The sequence below is a fragment of the Hippopotamus amphibius genome, chromosome 15, assembly GCF_030028045.1.
Source record: "Hippopotamus amphibius kiboko isolate mHipAmp2 chromosome 15, mHipAmp2.hap2, whole genome shotgun sequence".
Taxonomy (NCBI): Eukaryota; Metazoa; Chordata; class Mammalia; order Artiodactyla; family Hippopotamidae; genus Hippopotamus; species Hippopotamus amphibius.
This window is the reverse complement of record NC_080200.1, coordinates 32032044-32052043: the sequence shown is the minus strand read 5'-3', so window position 1 is coordinate 32052043 and position 20000 is coordinate 32032044.

Below are 20000 nucleotides of genomic sequence, written 5' to 3'. Positions count from 1 at the left end.
GCACAACGAGGCGGCCCCTGGCCCCACCGCCGGGGGGAACAGGCGGGCGCACCTCCCTTACCGTCTCGACCCCCCCAAGAGAGAGCCGCTCACGGCACCCGCCACGGTGGCGGAGACCCGAGGGACACGCTGGGAAAGGGGAACAACACCACCGCTCGGCCTCGGGCACCTGAGGGACGACCTGGAGCGCTCCAGGAGCACCACGGAGGGCCAGGCGCGGCACGCTCGCACACCGACGGGGGGCGCGCAGCGTGGCGGCGGGGCGGCCCTCCCCGCCGCGGGGAGGGCCGCTCGCGAGGCGTACGCCAAAGAGGCACAGCGAGAGCGTCTGCTGCGTCCGAGGACCCCGGTCCCCGCCCACGCTGGGAGGCGGGGGCGGGAGACCGCGGGTTCGGGGCCGGAGGCCGCACCCCTGCCTTCCGCACACCCCGGCAGGCGGGGCGGAAGAGAGGCGAGGAGCCCGCGGACAGAACGAGAAGAGCGGTCCCGTCCCCCAGGAACGTCCGTCCCTCGTCTGGCACGGCTTAGGCCCAGCCCAGCGGAGCGTGGCACCACCACATCAATCGGTTGACCCACCCAGCCTAAAGCCACGGCGGGGGAGGCCCGCAGGGGAGGCACGGCGAAGACCCATCACACGGAGGCCCGCTTCCGCCTCGCCGGCGCCCCTTCGTCTCGGGCAAAGAGCAGCCAGCCACCCCAGAACGAGAACGCCTGACACGGGGCACAGAGCCTGTGGGGTGGGGTCGTGCTGGCCACTCACCACCGGGTGCCTGCAGCGGGGGCAGCGCACAGGGTCGAGCACCCGACGCCACCTGGCCCCGCCGCCCTCGGGCTCAGCCAGAGGCCGGAGGCGGCACCGCGGGTCGGGGCAGCCGGACGCGCACGCAAGAGCCGGCGCGCAGGCCCAAGCGGGCAGCTCAAGCGGCAAGGACCGAGCCGGGCGTCAGACAGCCGCCCCCAGCCCGGAGTCCTGCCCGCGTCCGGAGCCCCAGCGTCTATCGGCGACAGACGCAGAAGAACACCGTGTCAGCACCTATCTGGTGGCAAAAAGGCCCCATTTCCGGCGGAAGAAATCATCGCGCCCGACAGCGGGGCCCACCCACGAGGTTCACGGGGGCCCCCGGAACCTCGGTCCGGCCACCTGCCCCCAACACTTCCCCATCCACACTTGCCCCGGAGCGCCCGGGGCCACCTGGTCGACCCGGGGATGGAGGGGTGGCAGAGTGGGCCGGGGACACGGGGGAGAGGGAGCGGGCTGGGGACGCCCTCCCCGGTCCCCCCACGCGGGCAGGCACCGGTCCATCCGAGTCTCCGGGCCAGGACTTGGTTCCAAGAAAGAAACACAGCACCCCTCCGAGCCGCCTCCGATGAGCGGGCCCCATGAGGGACCACGCCCGGGCCCGGGAGCCCCTCCCCGGGCCACCCAGTATGGCTCGCGCCAGTCCCCACCTCCCGGCCCGGACTCGGGGTGGAGAGCGGAGGGGGGAGACAAAGTCGCGTCCGACGACCGGGACCCACGCGGGCACGCTGACAGGCCGGGTGCACCCTCGCCGGCCACCTGCGCGAGCAGGGGCCGGTCCGTCCACGTCTCCGGACCCATCGGGACTTGAACCCATTTCTCCAGGGAGACGCCCGGAGCCCACGGGGCAACGCACCCAGGCCCGGGCCAGCCTCTCCGGGTCACCGCTGGCGGCCCAGGCCGGTCCTCACCTCTGGAGTCCGGCTCAGAAAACCATCGGCCCGAAAGCATCTGATGACCGGGACGCACGCGCGTCCACCACCGAGCCCGTGGCGGCCTCCACCGGCCTCAACGCTCGGCCCGAGCCGGTCCCCACCTCCGGAGCGGGACGCGGGGGGCACCGGGAAAGGGAGGTGGGGGGGGTCGGGGAACGAACGCTCCCAAGGGCGGCCCAGGAGAAGGCCGGGCCACCAAGTCCCAGGCGCTCCGGGCGCGGCAGACCCTCTCCTCTCCCACCGCGGCGGCACGACCCGACATGGGTTCCCGCGGCCGGAGGGGCACGGGCGCATGCTGGTCGACCCGGCCAGGCGGCCCCTCAGCCCTGGCTCGGGAGCGCGGCGGCAGTCACAGCCCCATAGATCTGCAGGCCCAATCTCAGGCGACAGCAGGAGGCGCCTACGCCTCGGCGCCACCGGGGCTGCCAGCACCAGCGTCGCCCGCCTCCCGGAACTCTGCTTCGGGCCCGGCGGCTGAGTCACAGCCCTCGACAAGGTCGCCGGAGCTCCGGAGGGAAGGGACAATATAAAAGCGGCCGCCAGGTGGCGCCCGACAACCGGCTCGAACGTCCCCGGGCCGGATCCCGGTCGCCGGCCGGCCACCGAGGACGCCGGAGCGCCGGGCCGCCCAAACGCCCGAGCTCCTCCCGGAGCGGGGCGGGCGTCCCGCGCGGCCCCGAGGGGTCCGCCTCGGAGCTAGCTCCCGGCCCGACACGACACGACACGACACGACACGGCGCGTCCCGATCCCCGGCAGCACACGGGGGCGGGGGTAGCTGGCAAGATGCCGCCGGGAGGCTGCCTGGAAGGGGACGCGATTCCAGGCCATGGGGGGGGGGGGGGGGGCGCGGGGAATTCCACGGAGACGCCCACAGTGCCACAAGCGAGATCCCCAGCTCCCCGGAGGGTGAGAGGGAGGGAGGGAGGGAGGGAGGGAGGGAGGGAGGGAGGGAAGGCGGGGACCAGCGAAACGAAACCAGGCAAGCGCTCAGAGAACGACGCAGGAACTCATCCCTTCTGGCACGGGGAAGGGCTTTGGAAAGCTGATACGCAGAGCCCGGAAGCTAGAAACGAAAGTAAACATACACTCTGGCCCCACACAAATGGAAACAAACATCTATTTCCGCACAGACCGCGACAAAGTCCAAAGAGAACACATGGGTGCGTGGGTGGGGAACATGCCCTTGAGGTCAGAACGTGGATTTCAAAATGGACTGACCACAGTCACCGGCGGGCGGGGGCAGGGGGGCGGGGAGCAGCGAGTCAACAGCCATCCACTAAAGAAACCGCGTTCCAGGACATCTACACAATGCAACGTGGTGAGTGTGCGTGCGTGCGTGCGTGCGTGCGTGCGTGTGTGTGTGTGTGTGCGCGCGCGCGCGCGCGCGTGCGTGTGAGAGAGAGATTTACAGTAAAGGTTCACAGTGACCTGTCGTCCCACCAAAATCAAACCAAGCCAAACTACCAAAAAGTCAAAGTCAAGCTCTGGGACTGCTGTGGCCCTTCAAGGAGTACGTAAAGGCACACACACATGTACGTGTATGCACACGTGTACACGTACAGACACACACACGTGTACACGTACACACACACACGCATCTGAAAACCTCAAGCATGTCCCATAAGAGGTTCCTGTCCAAAACAGGGCAAGGCCTCATGCAACGCAGCCCCCCCAGAACAAGCAACCCGATGGGGAAAGTGGGCAGGAGGCCTGAACAGAGCAGACCAAGACCAGGCATTTTCATCCACAAGGAAACAAAGCCAGAAAAAACCAACAGAAAACAACGCCCACAAAGGAAACAAAGCAACAAGGACGACGACCCCCACCACTCCAACAGCAACCGCAACACAGTTTTCCACTGTCAACAAAGCAACCAACAGTACCTTTCTTGGGGGGTGGGGGCGGGGACAAAACCAAAAGCCAAAGGAAACCTTTCCCTGAAATACAAGAAACAACTGGGGCTGCCTAGCTGGCGCACTGCTTAAGAATCCGCCCGCCACTGCAGGGGACACGGGTTCGATCCCTGCTCCAGGAAGGTCCCACATGCCGCGGAGCAACGAAGCCCGTGAGGCACAACGACTGAGCCCATGTGCCGCAACTCCTGAAGCCCCCGTGCCTGGAGCCCGTGCTCCGCACCAAGAGAAGCCACTGGCAATGAGGAGCCTGCGCACCACAACGAAGGGGAGCCCCCACTCACCGCAACGGAAAGAAAGCCCGCGCACAGCAAAAAAAGACCCAACGCAGCCCATCAAATACAGAACCATTTTTTTTTTAAATGGAGGGTATGATAGAAAGCGCTGGCATTTCTCTGCACAAGCATACACGGCCAGGCCCAGGATCTGGAATCGCGACAGCAAGTTCCAAACGGCAGAGGAAAGTGGCTCCTGACGGGACACCTATTTTTCACGCTGAGAGAGACCACCACCATGTCATGCTGGAGGACTCAGAGATATCACCTGGCGCCTGACAGAATGGCTCCCCGACAACAGATGACACTACGGAAAACAGCACAGAAGTCCCTGAAAGCACTGCACCAACAACTACCACGTGACCCAGCAACTCCACTACGTGCCCACCGAGGGGGTGAGGGTGACACATACATACACGTGTATGTGTATCCACACCTATCCCTATGTAGCCATAGTTAGGGACATACCGATAGCGCTCTCTGTGTGCATACGTCTCTACCTAGTCACACACAGGCGCGCGCGCGTTTATGACTCAACCCTACCAGGGAATGAGGTCTTGCCATCCGCGGAAACATGGAGAGACCCAGAGGGTATTGCGCTACACAAGATACCTCAGGTCGCGAGACTATCATGTCTGTGAAGAACGTACACAGCAATACACACACATGAACACAAAGAAGGAACCGCAAACAGGTTCCTCGACACCTAAAAGGAACAAATGGGGGGTGGCCAGAGGAGGGAGGGAGGGGGGAAGAGGGAGACGAGTGCAATAGGTGAGGGAGAGGAAGCGGTGCCCACTTCTAGTTATGAAATAAACAACTCACTCGCAGGATGTCATGTACAGCAGGCGGAATAGAGTCCATCCTACTGTCATGACATCGAATGGTGACAGACAGTAACGAGACTTATCACGGAGATCCCTGGGCCATGTGTAAACATAGCCACTCGCTAGGGTATACACCTGAAAACCAATATACTCTTGTCAGTCTGTTAGACTTCCATTTTAAAAGGGCGGGGGGAGGAGGGAGGGAGGGGGGAGGGGGGCAGAGAAAGGAGCAAGAGGAAGAGGAGGGTGGTGGGGGAGGAGGAGGAGGGGGGGAGGAGGAGGAGGAGGAGGAGGAGGAGGAGGAGGAGGAGGAGGAGGAGGAGGAGGAGGAGGAGGAGGAGGAGGAAAAAGATGGCTTGCCTTGAAGAAATCAACAAAAGGAAAGAGCGAGAGAGACAGAGACAGAGGCAGAGAGAGACGCGAAATCAAGAGTGGACACTCAGGTGACTGCAAGAGTTAAGGGAGATTAAGACAAGAAACAAACTCCCAACAGTAGTTTGGTAAGTCCAAAATCAAGATTTGGATATCATGCTGGCATCAAGCACCAACCCTTCTAAATGGACACAAAGACACACAGGCCTCCCTCACTTGGGGCGGGGGGGGTCGTCAGGACCAGGAAATGACCATGCAAGCGGAAGCTGGAAAAGGCAACCTTGTTCATCCACGGCGGAAACATACCATGGTCCCACAGCATTCAAAACATTGTATCAAAACATGTACAAACGGCTCTTCCTCACTCCCAATGAAAACTGCAGAGAACGTCCAAAACAGCCAACGTGTGATTTGCTTAGCAGATTGTCATGGAGAGCCTCGACCAGAAAGCATCGCTTTCGGTTTGTAACATCATAGGAACAGCAGTCTCAACAGCGCTTGCCTTCTTGGCGCAGTATCATTTCTACGCCTGGATACACAGTCCTACTTTGGGGTGGGGGGGTGGGGGTGAGGGAGCCCTGCCAGCAGTTCCTATTTTTCAAAGCAGACCTCTTCCCCCTCCCCCCAACCACCACCACCATTTTTCTTATTTTTTTTCTCTTTCCTCTGGTCTCAGGTTCTGCCCAATCCAGTCCACTGGCCTCCATCCCAGGCCACTGTGGGCTGTGTGTACAGATTTGCAAGATGAAGACAGTTCTCCCCAGAGAACCGGGCAGCCGCCCGGCTGAGATCTAAAAACCGATCTGCTCATGCAGTTCCACTTTTTCTTTTTCTCTTTTAAATGGGCTTCTTTCTGTCAAGGAGAAGATTTCCAAATCAAAAGGAGACCGAAAGATTTCTAGGTTCCACAGCTTCAGGATTCCATGGATCGGGGGTGTCAAAAAGTCTGCGCAGGGCCTTCAGTAAAGGCCGTCTTTCTCAGCGCACACAAGTCAACCCGAGACCAAGGCAACCTGAGGGCAAAACCCCTCGCTTGATTTCATTTCTCCCATTAGGCCCCGAACATCAGAGCGCGTGTGACAGAGAGAGAGAGACAGAGAGAGACAGAGACAGAGACAGAGACAGAGACAGAGACAGAGACAGAGAGACAGAGAGAGAGAGAGAGAGAGAGAGAGAGAGAGAGAGAGAGAACCCCACAAAAGAGAAACAAACGAAAACCCCAGCAAAGGTTCCATACATTGTTCGCCAGGATTGGAAGTGATGACGTCGTTGCGGGGGAGGGGGAGAATTATGCGGAGGGCACTTGCAAACCTCGCGGTTGCAGCCAGCAGGTGCTGACAGATACGTTTTTGAAACCGGCTGGCGGCGCCCTTGAGCTTCCTACGGTTCTGACCATACCCGTTCTCAGGGAGGTGGCTGTGGAGCCCAGGATAGGCCACGCCAAAATGCACCTCCGTGGCACAGTGATCATTTGGCGTGACGGTGACCTCAAGCAGGCGGCCAACACAAGAGGGACCCTCGGGCTCTTCTTTGTGTCTCCCTGAAAGCGAGACATCCATCTCTCTCTCGGGTGAAAGGCGCACTCCCTGCATCTGCACCTGGAGTTAGGAGGACGCTCCGATCCCCAAAGTAGGGAATTCATTGGGGCCGAGAAGCCTAGGGAGACAGACACTGTGACTTCTTTCAGGGACCCCCCCCAAGCCCAAACTCTGTTTAGATTCTTCCTTCCCTCAGGGCGCACCCGAAAGCTAAGTCTCTCGGTCTGATCCCTGTCTCACACATGTACTGTCCCTTGGTCTACACAGTCGAAAAGCTGCCCGCCTCAGCCACTTCTCACGGCTAGAAGGTAAAACAACAACAACAACAACAAACGAACACGTGTTCCCGCTCCCGCTTCCTCTATCCGCCTTGAGTCCATGTTAGGATGAGTCCAGCCACGAGGACTCAAGAGGGGCAGAGGGGGAGATTTCCCCCTCCCCCAAACAGGAAGGGGTCTGGAACTCTCTTCCCAGTGGCCACCCAGCTCAACTCTGGGTGCCTGAACCCTAGTTTGCCTCCTTTCGAGTTTTAAATGCTCTTCCCTGGGTTAGAATCACAAGGAGAGATGCTCACGCATGTATGTCTTCCAAGTTTTACGTGACATGGGGCAGCCCTCCTAAGAAAGCAAAGAAAGACTCAGAGAAGTGGCAACACCTACAATCTCTTCGGTTCTGCTGAGGAGAGGGAGGAAATCTGGGAAAGTAACTATACTATGGCCCGGGCTGGCGGGCGCCGGGGTGGGGGGGGTGTTAAGGGAGCTAAAGGAGGATGAGATTTCTTAGAAACTCATTCTTAGGCACAGAAACATTGGATGGATGCGGGACCCCACCTCTTCTTTTCCCTTGTGTTGGGAAGATCATTTGGCTCCTGCCAGCTGGGGTTTCATGCCCCCACGAATCATCAGGCGAGTGCTCCGGAGAAAAGAGCGAGAGCACAGGTCAGGAGAACATGGAGAAGATGGCTGCCGGATGCCCGGGGCCACACGGATGTCTTCGGGGGCACAGGCACGTCCACGATCTGTGGACCATGTCTACGGCAGATTGGGTGTGTAGGTCATTTTGAACAGGCTCCCATCCACCTGCCCTCATTGGGGTCCTGTCTCCAGCTCCCCTGAGCGGTGCCGTCACGGCCAGGTGAAGACAGGGCTCCTCCAGGGGCGGGCCCGTGCCAGAGAAAGGGAGACGGCAGTGAAGTCATCGAGCTTCGGGTACTTCTACCAGAGTGACTCTCCTTCATCAAGTCCCCGGCAGGTGGAGGGACACGTCTTTCTGACACGGTGGGGCCAGGGGAGGCTTAGAAAAAGGCTTCTGACAACCGCACCATCAAGTATGAGCTCTCCGTTTCCTTGACGGAAGAGTCCCCCACTCTCCCAAGTGGTAGAGCTAGGAACGGGCCCCTCGGGTCCCATCTTACACGTGAGAATGACATGCTGACTTTACCCCTCTTCAAGGCGGAGTTTGTAAAAGGTCAGCCCTGGAGGAAGGACCCAGCTTGTCAGTCCTCTCATGCTATCATCCAAGCCGAGGAGAGCCGTGCCAGGCCTCCACGGAAGGAATACGGCGGTCGGCTGCCTTTGGAGAAGATGGCTCTGTGAGCAGCAGCGTGGAAACCAACCGAGAAGCAGGGGCCACTCTAGAGGCCAGCAGGGTCCTTAGGGGCCCAGCCAGGCCAGGCCAGGCCAGGATGGAGAGAGGGGATGGAGCCGGACCTTTGAGGCCCTAGCCTCCACAGCACCTGGGATTCTGCTGGGATTCTTGAGAAACTCGCTCCACATTCTAGAAGGGCCTGCGTGTCAGAAAGATACGAAGCCATACTTTCCTTAAAGAGCACCTGCCCTCAGGAAGTGGCACTCAGCACGCTCGCTGGTGATGGGCCAGACACACCCATAGACACTCAGGTTCCAGGGAAAAGCTTTGCTCAGCTCTTTCTCCCCTTGCGTCCTCAAAACACAAAGCCATCGCTTCCGGATACCAGGGAAGCTCTCAGGTAGGTTTGTGCTGGGGCGGGCGCCAACTAGAACTGTGAAGAGGGGAGATCGGAGCCGCAGAAGCTCTGGGGCCCCGAGGAAAGACGCCGCCGCCGATCCACCTCTCGCACCTTCCTCTCAGCGGGAGGGCCAGGGACTCTCCCCCCGCACAGGATCCTGGCCACACACGAGGGAGGGCCCACACCCACTGTCCTGCTCCTCTTTGCCTGGGGTGGGTTCAGAGACACTGGACTCGGCTCATCCCTCTCCACAGCGGCGCGTCCCTCTCCACAGCCGTGCACGGCAGGCAGCAGAGCAGAAGAACAAGAGCTGGCATCGTCCACCGTTCCCAGAGCTGCTCCATTCCCGTCCACGCGCATCCGGATGGGGCGCACAGACAGGGCGCCCGTCCTGAGGTCACCGTGTCGCTCCAGGTGCGGACTCCCGAGATGGTGACATCTCGGTCGAGGAGACCGTCCCCTGTGAGACCACAGGCTTGGCAGTATTGCCGAGAGCATGCTTCGTGGGCCATCTGCAATTCCATGTCACCGGAAACATACCGTGTCAAACTTGTGCTCGGCCTCCAAGTCAAAGGGCTGCCTGAGGACTTTGACCGACAATTCCAGTTGCTCCTGGCCTAAGAGACACAACTTCTCCCAAGAAAACAAACCGTAACACAATGTAAAGTCTGACCTACCTCCAGACGCGTGTTTGACGTGGCACGGCCATGTCCGGAGGCTCATGTGACTTCCATGCGGGGGCAGCCTGGGAACCGCCTTTCTGAGTCTCCCCCTCCCCGTGCGACCCCAGGGTAGGGCTGGTGCGAAGAGAACGCTGGATGGGATGTAGGCATTGGAAGTGAAGCCACAGCCAAGGCTCTCTGCAGGCTGTCGCCATCCCACACGGTGACAGGTGGGCACAGAGGTGCAGGGTGGAAGGCTGTCCATCCACACATACACACACACACACACACACACCCACCCACCCCCGCCGCCCTGCGTCTGGCTAGTGTTCCCAGCTGGTGCCCCCTGGACGACAGTGGCCCAGGCCACTCCTGGCTGCCTGGCCGCAGATCCACCGAGGGACAGCTGTGCCTTCCCCCGAGTCTCTCCATGTCTCCCCTGTGGCCCCGCACATCGGTGGCTACCTTTCCCTGTGGGCGCTGACAGCTCCATCGGCACTGCCACCTCCGCCACTGCCACCGGGCACTCAGAGGACTGAGAGCCACAGCCTTCCCTCCCCTCCCCTCCTCCGCAGCCCAGCCCAGCCCTGCCCTGCCCAGCTGCTCCCAGGCCTCTGGAAGGTCCAGTTCCTAGAACGAGGTCTTCATTCCTGTGACTCCCACGGTGTCTCTGCTTCCATGACACAGACCGGCTATGTTGTCCCGACAGTAGGACACACACAGAAACCCTGTGTGAAAATCATGAGGCTGACAGCATCATTCGTCATCTGAGACAGAAAATCAATACAGATATCATATTAAATACACATAATTATACGTAGGGGTGTGTGTGTGTGTGTGTGTGTGTGTGTGTGTGTGTGTGTGTGTGTGTCTGTCTGTCTGTCTGTCTGTCTGTCTGTCTGTATCTCACTGCAGTATTCACACAAGCATTGCCAGCCAAGCAGAACCTCAGGTCTCTGTGATAATTGTCCCTGGGGATGTTCTGCCGACTGTCACGCAGAGACCGTCGTTGTACGGAGACACAGGTAAAGACGTGTGTTTGTCAAGACAGGAGAACACAGAAAACACATCCTGTTTCACAGGGATGAACTAGTGTCATGATGCCAACCTGGGGACACGGGCGCCCGTTCATGCTCCTGGCCAGGCCCTGCAAGCATTAGGGGACCATCGCTTCTGTCCTTGTATGGGCCGCTCACTGCACCGAGTTCTTAGTCACCTCACGTAGCCCTCACCGCAAATCCACACCTTGAACGTGGTCCTCCTTCCTCATCGCCACCGCCACCACGTTCCTCCTGGTCTCTTTAAACGCGCACGCGTCCCTGGTGGGTGGGGTAAGGAGCCAGCTCCCCCCACCCCACCCCACTCCGGTGCCTGCCTGCCTGCCTGCCTGCCTGCCTGCCTGCCTGCCTGCGTGCGTAGAGTAGAAGCAGGGAATGTTCTGTCGTTCCCCCTTCCCAACCCGCGAACGAAGGAAACCTTCGTGTATCTTTCTATACTTTATGTGCTGTCGCCTACATGTGTTCCCCCATTTTTCTTTATCCACAAGAGCTCCCTGCAGTCCCCACTCTCTGTATGAACGGCATTCACACACGTCCAAAGTGAATTTATTTCAGCTTCTATCGGGTGGCATATCCAGATAGATCCTTTAGGTCAGGAAGCACAGAAACACAGCCAAGTCGAGTGAGTGCTGAACCAGAGTCATTTAGGAATCCTATGAGGTGACCAGTGTGGAAGGAGCATGTGTTCCAAGGCACTTCTTTTGATGTCTTAGGTTTACCTAGCCAGCAATGCAGATCCCATGAAAGTGGGCAGAGATCTTTTCTCCATAGGCTCTCCTGTTACGGAACGCAAGTGTGTTCCCGTGCCCACGGACGACACACAGTGAGGCCAAACAAGGGGACACGTCAGAGTTTGGGGCAGGGGAAGGTTTCTAGCATGGCCGAGCAAGGGGAGGGTGGGAATCTTTCTTTTCCAGAAAAGTTAGAACTTCTCTCAAGTTGCATGGGCCCAGAAAATGCTTTCTCCTCTTCGATCATCAGTCAAGGAAAGGTAGCACCTGGTTTTTCACGAGGAGATTTTCTTCCTAATTCCAGTTATCTTATAAAATAAAGAAGAAAAATTATGTTAATGTTTCACATAAGCGTCCAGGACTATTTCACTTCCATGATTTGAAGAAATGTTATTTTCTCTCCAACTGACACTGTCCTTGAAGGACCAAGCTAAACTTCTAAGGAGCCAAATTCCAAATAATTTTGAGACTAGGAAATACAAAGTGTAGTGTCATAGATTGATTGATGGATCCATTGATTTCATCAGACAGCAGTCATCACTTCTAAGATTATTCGAACACCACTAACGTTTGGGTAACAAAGTTGAGATGTCTGCGCTCGAGCACGTGCGCGCGCGCGCGTGTGTGTGTGTGTGTGTGTGTGTGTGTGTGTGTGTGTGTGTGTGACTCATAAGGGGATGTTTTCCATAGCTGTGCACTATGGCACTGCAGGATCTCTGGTTGCTGAGTACCCAGAGGTGGAAGCCCCGATACAGAGCTTGGACTGTGAAGTTATGCATGGGTTCTCAATGGTGTGTGTGGGGTCGGCCCCCCTAATCCCCCATGTTGGTTGTTCAACGGTCAACTCTAATATATAGATCAGAGAGGATATCATCCATGTGCTTCATATGAATAACTTTCCCAAATAATCTTTATCTTTTTCAAAGGAAGACATCCTGTAATCCATTTCATAAGATGCTATTGGGAACCTACTCCCCCAGCATGTGAATTATCCCTACAGAGCACAAGATCCCTGAGAAGGAGGAGCCCTGGACGCTGAGACACCAGGAAAGTAGGCTTTTAGATGATATTTTCTGCTTCTCATGAGATGACGGTGTCTACTGATCCTATTCAAGTGTGTAAAATGAGAGCCCCCTGGCAAGGATCAGCAGAAGGTCTTTGCTGCTGGGCCCTGGGCTCTTCCTTTCAGTGGGGAGGCCAAGAGCCTCAAGAAGGAAGGAAGGAAGGAAGGAAGGAAGGAAGGAAGGAAGGAAGGAAGGTAGGTGGGAGGGAGGGAGGGAGGGAGGGAGGGAGGGGAGGGTTTGCCCGGTGCCATCAGGCCCGTGTGTCACCCTAAAGAGAAGGGCAGCCATCGCCACTGCTGGAATCATGTCCCCATTTCCTGGGCAGGACATTCAAGAAGGCCTCCTCCTGTGTGTTTCGTGCATCACCTCGACGGTGCCCCCAGGAATAGTCACCGGAGGGAACTGTGCAGCTGAGCCAACCTGCCTGGGAACACGGCCTCCTTCCTTTAAGAAGTGGAAAACTCGCCCAGTGCTCTCTCTGTTGTTGTTTTTCCGGTCCTTATCCTTGTCCTTGTCGTCGTCATCGTTACTGTTGTTAACAAGTGAATGAGAGTGAGTCAGAAAGAGAAAAACAAATATTGTATATTCACACATATATGTGGACTGCAGAAAAATGGTACACATCAACTGGTGTGCAAGGCAGAAAGAGAGACACAGATGTAGAGCACAAACATATGGACACCAAGTGGGGAAAGCGGGGAGGGTTGGGGGGGAATGAATTGGAAGATTGGGGTACCAAATTGTACACTCTAAATATATACAGTTTATTGTAAAACATGAAAAGAAAAAAAGTTAAGAAAAAGTGAATGATGCCTCCGTCTAGAGGAATACTTGGCAGTTATTATGTTCAGGACCATTTCTTTTTCTGCCATTGATGGAAAACTCCTTGGATCCCGTTAGCATTTATGGATTCAAGGAGTGCAGTTCTTCATAGGTTCTGTCACGTCGTTAGGAGGGGAATCCTCATCAAGTTGCTTCAACCAGGACTATGTGTCCTTCAGATGCGGAGATGGAAATGAATGGTGCTCTGCGGGGCGGTGGGGGGGCGGGGGCGCGATGATAGGCACCCAGGACTCCTTCCCCCAGGCCTCCTTTTGTTCCCTCACTGCTTCCTGGAGAAGGGACACCCCCCCCCCCACGCACACACCGTCTAGGTGTGCTATTTGCTGTCCATAATTTCCCGTGCCCTTTGGGCATGGCTGATAGAGACGGACATGAAGCAGCAGGACGGCAAGCTGGCACCTGGGCCTAGGGAAGTTTCACAAGTGAAATATCAGAACTGGAGCTGGGACAGACATGCCTCCCCTTCCCGGGGCCGGGGGGGGGGGGGGGTGCGGAAGCTGGGCTGGGGGAGCTGGAGACGAGGGGCACAGAGAGAGGCAGGGAAGGGAGGCCCCACGTGGGCCTGGGAGAGACGGGGATGGGGAGGGCGGGGCGGTGGGGGGCAGGGGGCCACTGCTGACCGGCCTGGGTTCGGGTTCCCTGTCCCCCGTCCTGCTGAGAACGTGCCTTTGCTTCCTGCCCTCAGGTGTGCGAGAGGAGCACGTTTCTTTTCAATAAAGACCAATACATCATGTCACACTATGTTTGGTTTTGCTTGTTCATGTTCCAGACGAGGCCAACGAACTCTCCCAGGGGAGGTGTGGGTACAAAGGATCTGACAGGATGGGAGGGTGCGGGTCTGCGCATGGGCCAAGAAATCCAGAAAATCTGTCGTAGCTGAGACTCAGGCCTTTTTCAGAAATAGGCCAAGAGAGTTCAGCTTTGACCATTCCCTGCCAAGCAGTCATCACAGGTGCTTCCTGGAAGGGATTGAGTTGCAGAAACCAGCGTGGCCCGCAGCCCTCAGGCCTCAGCCCGGCAGGCAGGCAGGCAGGCAGCGGCTATTGTCTGTTGGTCCCGCCCCCGCCCCCGCCCCCGCCCCCGCCCCCGCCCGCTTCTCCACCGCTCGCTCCTTCCCAAGTCGCCAGGGCTGATAGTTGCCGGGAGAGGGGGAGGGGAAGTCCGGACGCTTCATTCCGCAGGGCCTTGTTCAATCGCTTCATTCAAATGCAGAATGCTCTCCGGTCAGATCGGGAGCCTTTGACTTTGCCTCGAGCTCCCCTTTATCGAACGGCTTTTTTTTTTCCTTCCCCAATCACCCTTAGGCTGCCCCCTCCAAACTGCAGGGAGGGAGGGAGGGAGGGAGGGAGGGAGGGAGGGATGGGTGAAGGTTGTGTGAGAACTTCTCCTTGTCTCAGGCAAATAGGAGTCCCCTCTTTTTCCTAACCCAGGAAACCCCACTAAACCATTTGAGAATCACGGACATGCGTGGAAGCAAACGTCTTAACTTGAGATCGTGCTCTGCTGTGGGAGGACAGAAAGGAGGGCCAGAATGTCCGGTCTTGTGCTGTCCAGTTCTTAAGCGACTTGAATTCAAGGAGACACATTTTGGGGCGGCCTACTCTGAACATATTGAAAGCTGACCTGGTGACTGTGTGTGTGTGTGTGTGTGTGTGTGTGTGTGTGTGTGTGTGTGTGTGTGTGTGTGTGTGTGAGGGAGAGGGAGATGGAGGGAGGGAGGGAGGCGGGGAGGGAGGGAAAGGGAGAAAATAGGTTAGTAGAGGCCTCCATTTCATGGAAACTGTTTCTGAGTTCTGAGAACAGGTCGGTTCTGTGAAACAGTTATCATATCTCCTCTCAGGAGGCAGTGATGTTGATGGGCTCCCAAAAACTAGGCCTGTGGTGCAAGCAATCAGGTTATTTCCTAAGAGGCACTTGTATGGAAACCAAAGGAAGACAAAGGTCCATCACTGGAGCCGATTATAAACCAGTGGGGGGGGGGGGGGGAGCGTGTGGGGGGCGGTGTCAGTGAAGAAGATTTGTAGATGTTAGGGTGGAAGCAACTTTAGCAGTTTGAAATGGCTGTGATGATGTCGGGTGTTTGGTTCGACTTTCAGACTGGCTCTCACAGAAACAGGCACCAGGATGGTTTCCACAGGAGCTGTGGTGGCCATGTCTCTAAAGTTTTCACCAAGTCCTCCAGCTTCGGTCTGTAGGGCTTCAGGCAAAGGGCCGTTTTCGTTGTCAGTGATGCCAAGTCAAAAGGGTGGGCGAAAGTGGGAAACATTCATGGAGAGAGTTGTAGCCAGATATTGGGGGCAACTTGAAAGACTTCAGGATCCAGTCCGGTTTTCAGGTGAAAAGCAACACCCTAAGGAAAATGAATAGCACCAGAATCTCATATCCACAAGTGTGTATTCCCGTTTTATGGAAACGTAACGTGGGCCTCTAAGGAACGCGTGCAAGTGACTCTCTTGCCAAAGAAATAAGGAGCCTCACGGAGAGTTTCTGAATTCTGGACGGAGCAGGTAGGGAGAAAAAGAGAAGTGATTCCATTTTGCTGACAAGGGTACAAGTCACCAAATGGATGTCCAACTTTTAAAATAAATTGGGTTTTGTTTGTTTTCATTTTCCCTTGTAGCTGGAAAAGAAAAGATTTCACAATCCGTCCTGTTCTCTCTCTCTCTCTCTCACTCAGGTTAGGAGATTCTTTTCTGTTTGAAATAATGGAAGCATTTATAATGTCGTGCAGTTTCAGGTGTACAGCACAGTGATTTAGATAGAAAGATAGGTAGATAGATAGATAGATATAGATTCTGTTTCAGATTTTTTTTCTCTTACAGGTTATTACAAAGTATTGAGTATAGTTTCCTGTGCCAAGTCGTAAGAGCTTGTTGATCATCCACTTTACGTATAGGAATGTGTATATGTTCATCCCAAGCTCCTAAGGTATCCGCACCCTGCCCCCCCCCCCCCGCCCCCAGCGGCTTCCCCAATCAGTCCTATTGTAGACAAGTAGTCATACACACACTATCATCCTAGTCCTCAGTTCATTCAGCCCCACGTAGGTCACTCGTTCTTCTCGGAGTCCAGTTTTCCCATCGGCCCTGTCAATCTTGCCTGATGATTGAGCGTGACTGGAAAAGTGATGGTCCCAAGAAGTTTGCAAGAGCTTTTGTGAAGGCTCATAGGACTTGCCCAGCGAAGTGGGTGCCTTGATCACTGCAGGCTGTGGAAGGTATACCCAAAGTGGCAAACACAATTTTTTTTTAACCGTCTCTATGCCATGGTGAGGACAGAAGGCTTGCAGCAAGGGAAGGCTTCAACCCACATGGAAACCATACTCACCGTCACAGGAACGTTTGGATGACCCTTACTACGTGCCAGTGGAGTGAAGTCCAGTGGCCGGGGCTCAGGGGTTCCTGAGAGAGGAGGTCTGACGCCTCTGGGGACAAAGAGAATTGTTTTCCCCCAGGGTGACAAGCATGACAGGTCAGCCATTGCAGGTAACCTGTAGAAATCTTCCCACCAGCATCTATTTACAATTGGAGCCATTCGAAATGCACCAAGGTGGGTGGCGGAATGCGGGGGGCGGCGGGGACCTGGGGGGGGGGGTGAGGTTCCCCAGGAAGCCTGAGACATGGAGACCCAGTGGCCGGCCGGGCTGCTGCCCCTCTCTGGGGTCTGCTGTCCCTCTCTGGGGTCTGCTGTAGCCCCGACCCTCTGTTGAATGGACAGAATGGAATTGATCCACGTGTGGCCCCCCCCCACCCCCCATCATCTTTCAAGAGGCTGTTGTTGCCGCCTCGGCATGAAACTCGGGTGGAATATCTCCTTGATACTGGGCTCAGTCCCTGTCGTGTGAGCCTCCATTTGGACGACCGAAAACCCTGTATGCCAGGGCAGAGAAGAAGGATCCCATCATTTCCAGAGCAGCTGGAACACACCCGTGTATAGACACAAGCCAAAGAAGGCTTCACGTTCCTTCCTCTTCGACAACGCTTCCCATGTCAGGAAACCTCTCCAGGAAGCCTACTCCGTTTCATGGCTCTGCTTTCGAAGGAGAGAGAACACATTCTTGAGCTAGGCCCTCTCCTCTTGGATCCTCTCTCAACATGCATTCTAAGTGCAAAAGACTTCATGTGTCATTCGGTTTGGGGGCAAATGTGTCCAAAATACCCCAACGAGTGTAAAACAGTTAGATAGGTCACTGGGGAACAGTGCCTCCTTAGCCACGTCACCCACATCCCAGGGAAAGACTTGCTAGGCAAAGAGAGAAGCCTCTTTCCTTGTGAGCCAACCCTGGCTCTTTGAATATCAAGAGGACTAAGTCCACGTGAGTCCCCCAAGACCTGATAAAGGTAACCTAGAAAAGAAGTGATGATTTTTAGAAGACATAAGCCTGCCTGCCTGCCTGCCTTCCTTCCTTCCTTCCTTCCTTCCTTCCTTCCTTCCTTCCTTCCTTCCGGAAAAAGGAAGGAAAGCTTTCTCTCTCATGACGGAGAGAGCAGAGCAATAGAAGAAACACCCAAGCCCGAGCCCAAAGTTGGCCTTTTTCACCGAGAGACAGAAAACTGAATTCTAGTTTTGCACTGGTTTCCTGTTGATACGAACACTCATGTGTGTCCTTGAATCCATCCTCATCTTAAGCAGTCCTGACCACGGTTCCCATTCCTTTCCGAAGATTCTTCTCCTCAGAAACCTTTTCCAATCGCCTGTGCCCAGTTTTAGCTTTTCCCTTGTGTCCTTTGTTTCCCATTTCGAAATGACTAGCTTTAGGACCGAAATGTCTTTTTTTCCCTCCCCCAAACCTTATCTGCATACCTTCTACCTTGCCTCCCCCCTCCCCACACTCCCCAAAGAGGTCCTCTTCCTACAATGAGGATGGCGACCTCGGGTAGCTTGGACCACACACGTTCCTTCTTTAGGATGCCTCATCCTTGGACATTTGTCACCGCCCCCCCCCGCCCCCCACCCCACCCCACCCCACCCCACCCCACCCCACCCCAATCCAATCCAATGAAAGTAAGGAAGCCAACCACAGTGACCCGTGTGAACATGGACTGCCTTGTAGAAGTCCAGGCTCCTGCCTAGTTTGTGGTTTCCCTAAAGCGCAAGATCTGTGTAGGCATGGAAGCACGCATATGCTCCAACTCTCCGGAGCAGGGAGACCCTTAGGCTTGTGGAGCTAGGGACGTTTCAGCATTTTCCCTTCTTTGGAGATGATGTAGACAGGCTGCTGAATGTCCATTCTTTCATGGCACTCAGTCCACCCCTAAACCTAGAGATGTTGGAAAGTCTTGAAGTCGGCCTATGGAAAAGAGTTCTTGTGGAAGACGTTCCCTTACACATTCTCCTCATCTCGTCCACACTTCTGTCCTCTGTGTGTTATGAGCGGTCCCACTTGGATGATTCGTGATTTCTTAAGACAGGAAAGCAGTCAGTCCTCATCTCTACACCTCCCGGCCGCCCCCTCCACCACCCTGTTCCCGTGAGAGATTTTCTTCCTGCTTTCAGACAGGAGAAGGAAAGGAGGGTCCGTGTTCCCCTCCTGTTGTCACCTCGCATGGCAAAATCTCCCTATGCCACGGAGGCCCATTTGGGGGCGGTGTCCTGCGGGCCCGAAGACCTTCCGAGTCAACCTCAAGGAGGATGAGGATGTTCTCTCTTGCCACCGAACCGGTGAACCCGATGGCCTTCTAAGCAATGATGTCTCATCAGCCCACCCCACCCGTTTCACACAGAACGGAACAGCCTCTCCTGGATGACTCGGAGCAGGGGAGTTCCTGGGTCTGTCAGAGAGGGCCCTCTGCTGGCGGTGGGTGAAAAAGCACTGCACAGGACAGGAGGTGTTCGTGGTGTCCTTGGGAAGGAAAGGCGGGGGGGCATTTTATTCTTGGAAAGCTTATGCTGGCCCAGGATGTACACTATGAAAGATGATGCGACCTCATTTGGGGCGGGCACCAGAGGAGGGAGACGCGGGGCGGGGGGGGGGGGGGGGGGCGGGGAGGTGTAGAAACGCATAAAAGCGGTCCTACCTTAAATGAATAAAAAAATAACAAGCAATATAACATGTACAATAAAATAGAGCACACGCAAAGGAAACGAAGGCAAAGTACAGGAAACGAAGAGAAAAATGCAAAGCCTATATACAGTGCTTCCATGTTCCTCATTCAATCAGCTTGGTGCAGGAATCTCCAGGAGATGAACAGCAAGCATACACGGGTCAAGCGGCGGCCGCGGGTCCACCGGCAGCCCGGGGCTGCGCAGCCCGAGTCCGCGCGTGCTGTCGCTCGGCGGCCGGCGGGCCGGGTCTCTGGGCGCCCGCGGCCCGAGGGTCGCTCGGCGGCCGGCGGGCCGGGTCCCGGGCGCGCGCGGCCCGAGGGTCGCTCGGCGGCCGGCGGGCATGGTCTCGGGCGCGCGCGGCCCGAGGGTCGCTCGGCGGCCGGCGGGCATGGTCCCGGGCGCGCGCGGCCCGAGGGTCGCTCGGCGGCCGGCGGCCCGGGTCCCGGGCGCGCGCGGCCCGAGGGTCGCTCGGCGGCCGGCGGCCCGGGTCCCGGGCGCGCGCGGCCCGAGGGTCGCTCGGCGGCCGGCGGGCATGGTCTCGGGCGCGCGCGGCCCGAGGGTCGCTCGGCGGCCGGCGGGCATGGTCTCGGGCGCGCGCGGCCCGAGGGTCGCTCGGCGGCCGGCGGCCCGGGTCTCGGGCGCGCGCGGCCCGAGGGTCGCTCGGCGGCCGGCGGCCCGGGTCTTGGGCGCCCGCGGCCCGAGGGTCGCTCGGCGGCCCGCGGCCACGGAGCCTGCAGGCCGCTCGGCGGCCCGGGTCCCGGGCGCCCGCAGCCCGAGGGGCGCTCGGCGGCCGGCAGCCCGCGGCCTGCAGGCCGCTCGGCGGCCCGGCTCTCGGGGAGCCCGCGGCGCGAGGGTCGCTCGGCGGCCCGCGGCCACGGAGCCTGCAGGTCGCTCGGCGGCCCGCGTCCCGGGCGCCCGCAGCCCGAGGGGCGCTCGGCGGCCCGCGGCCA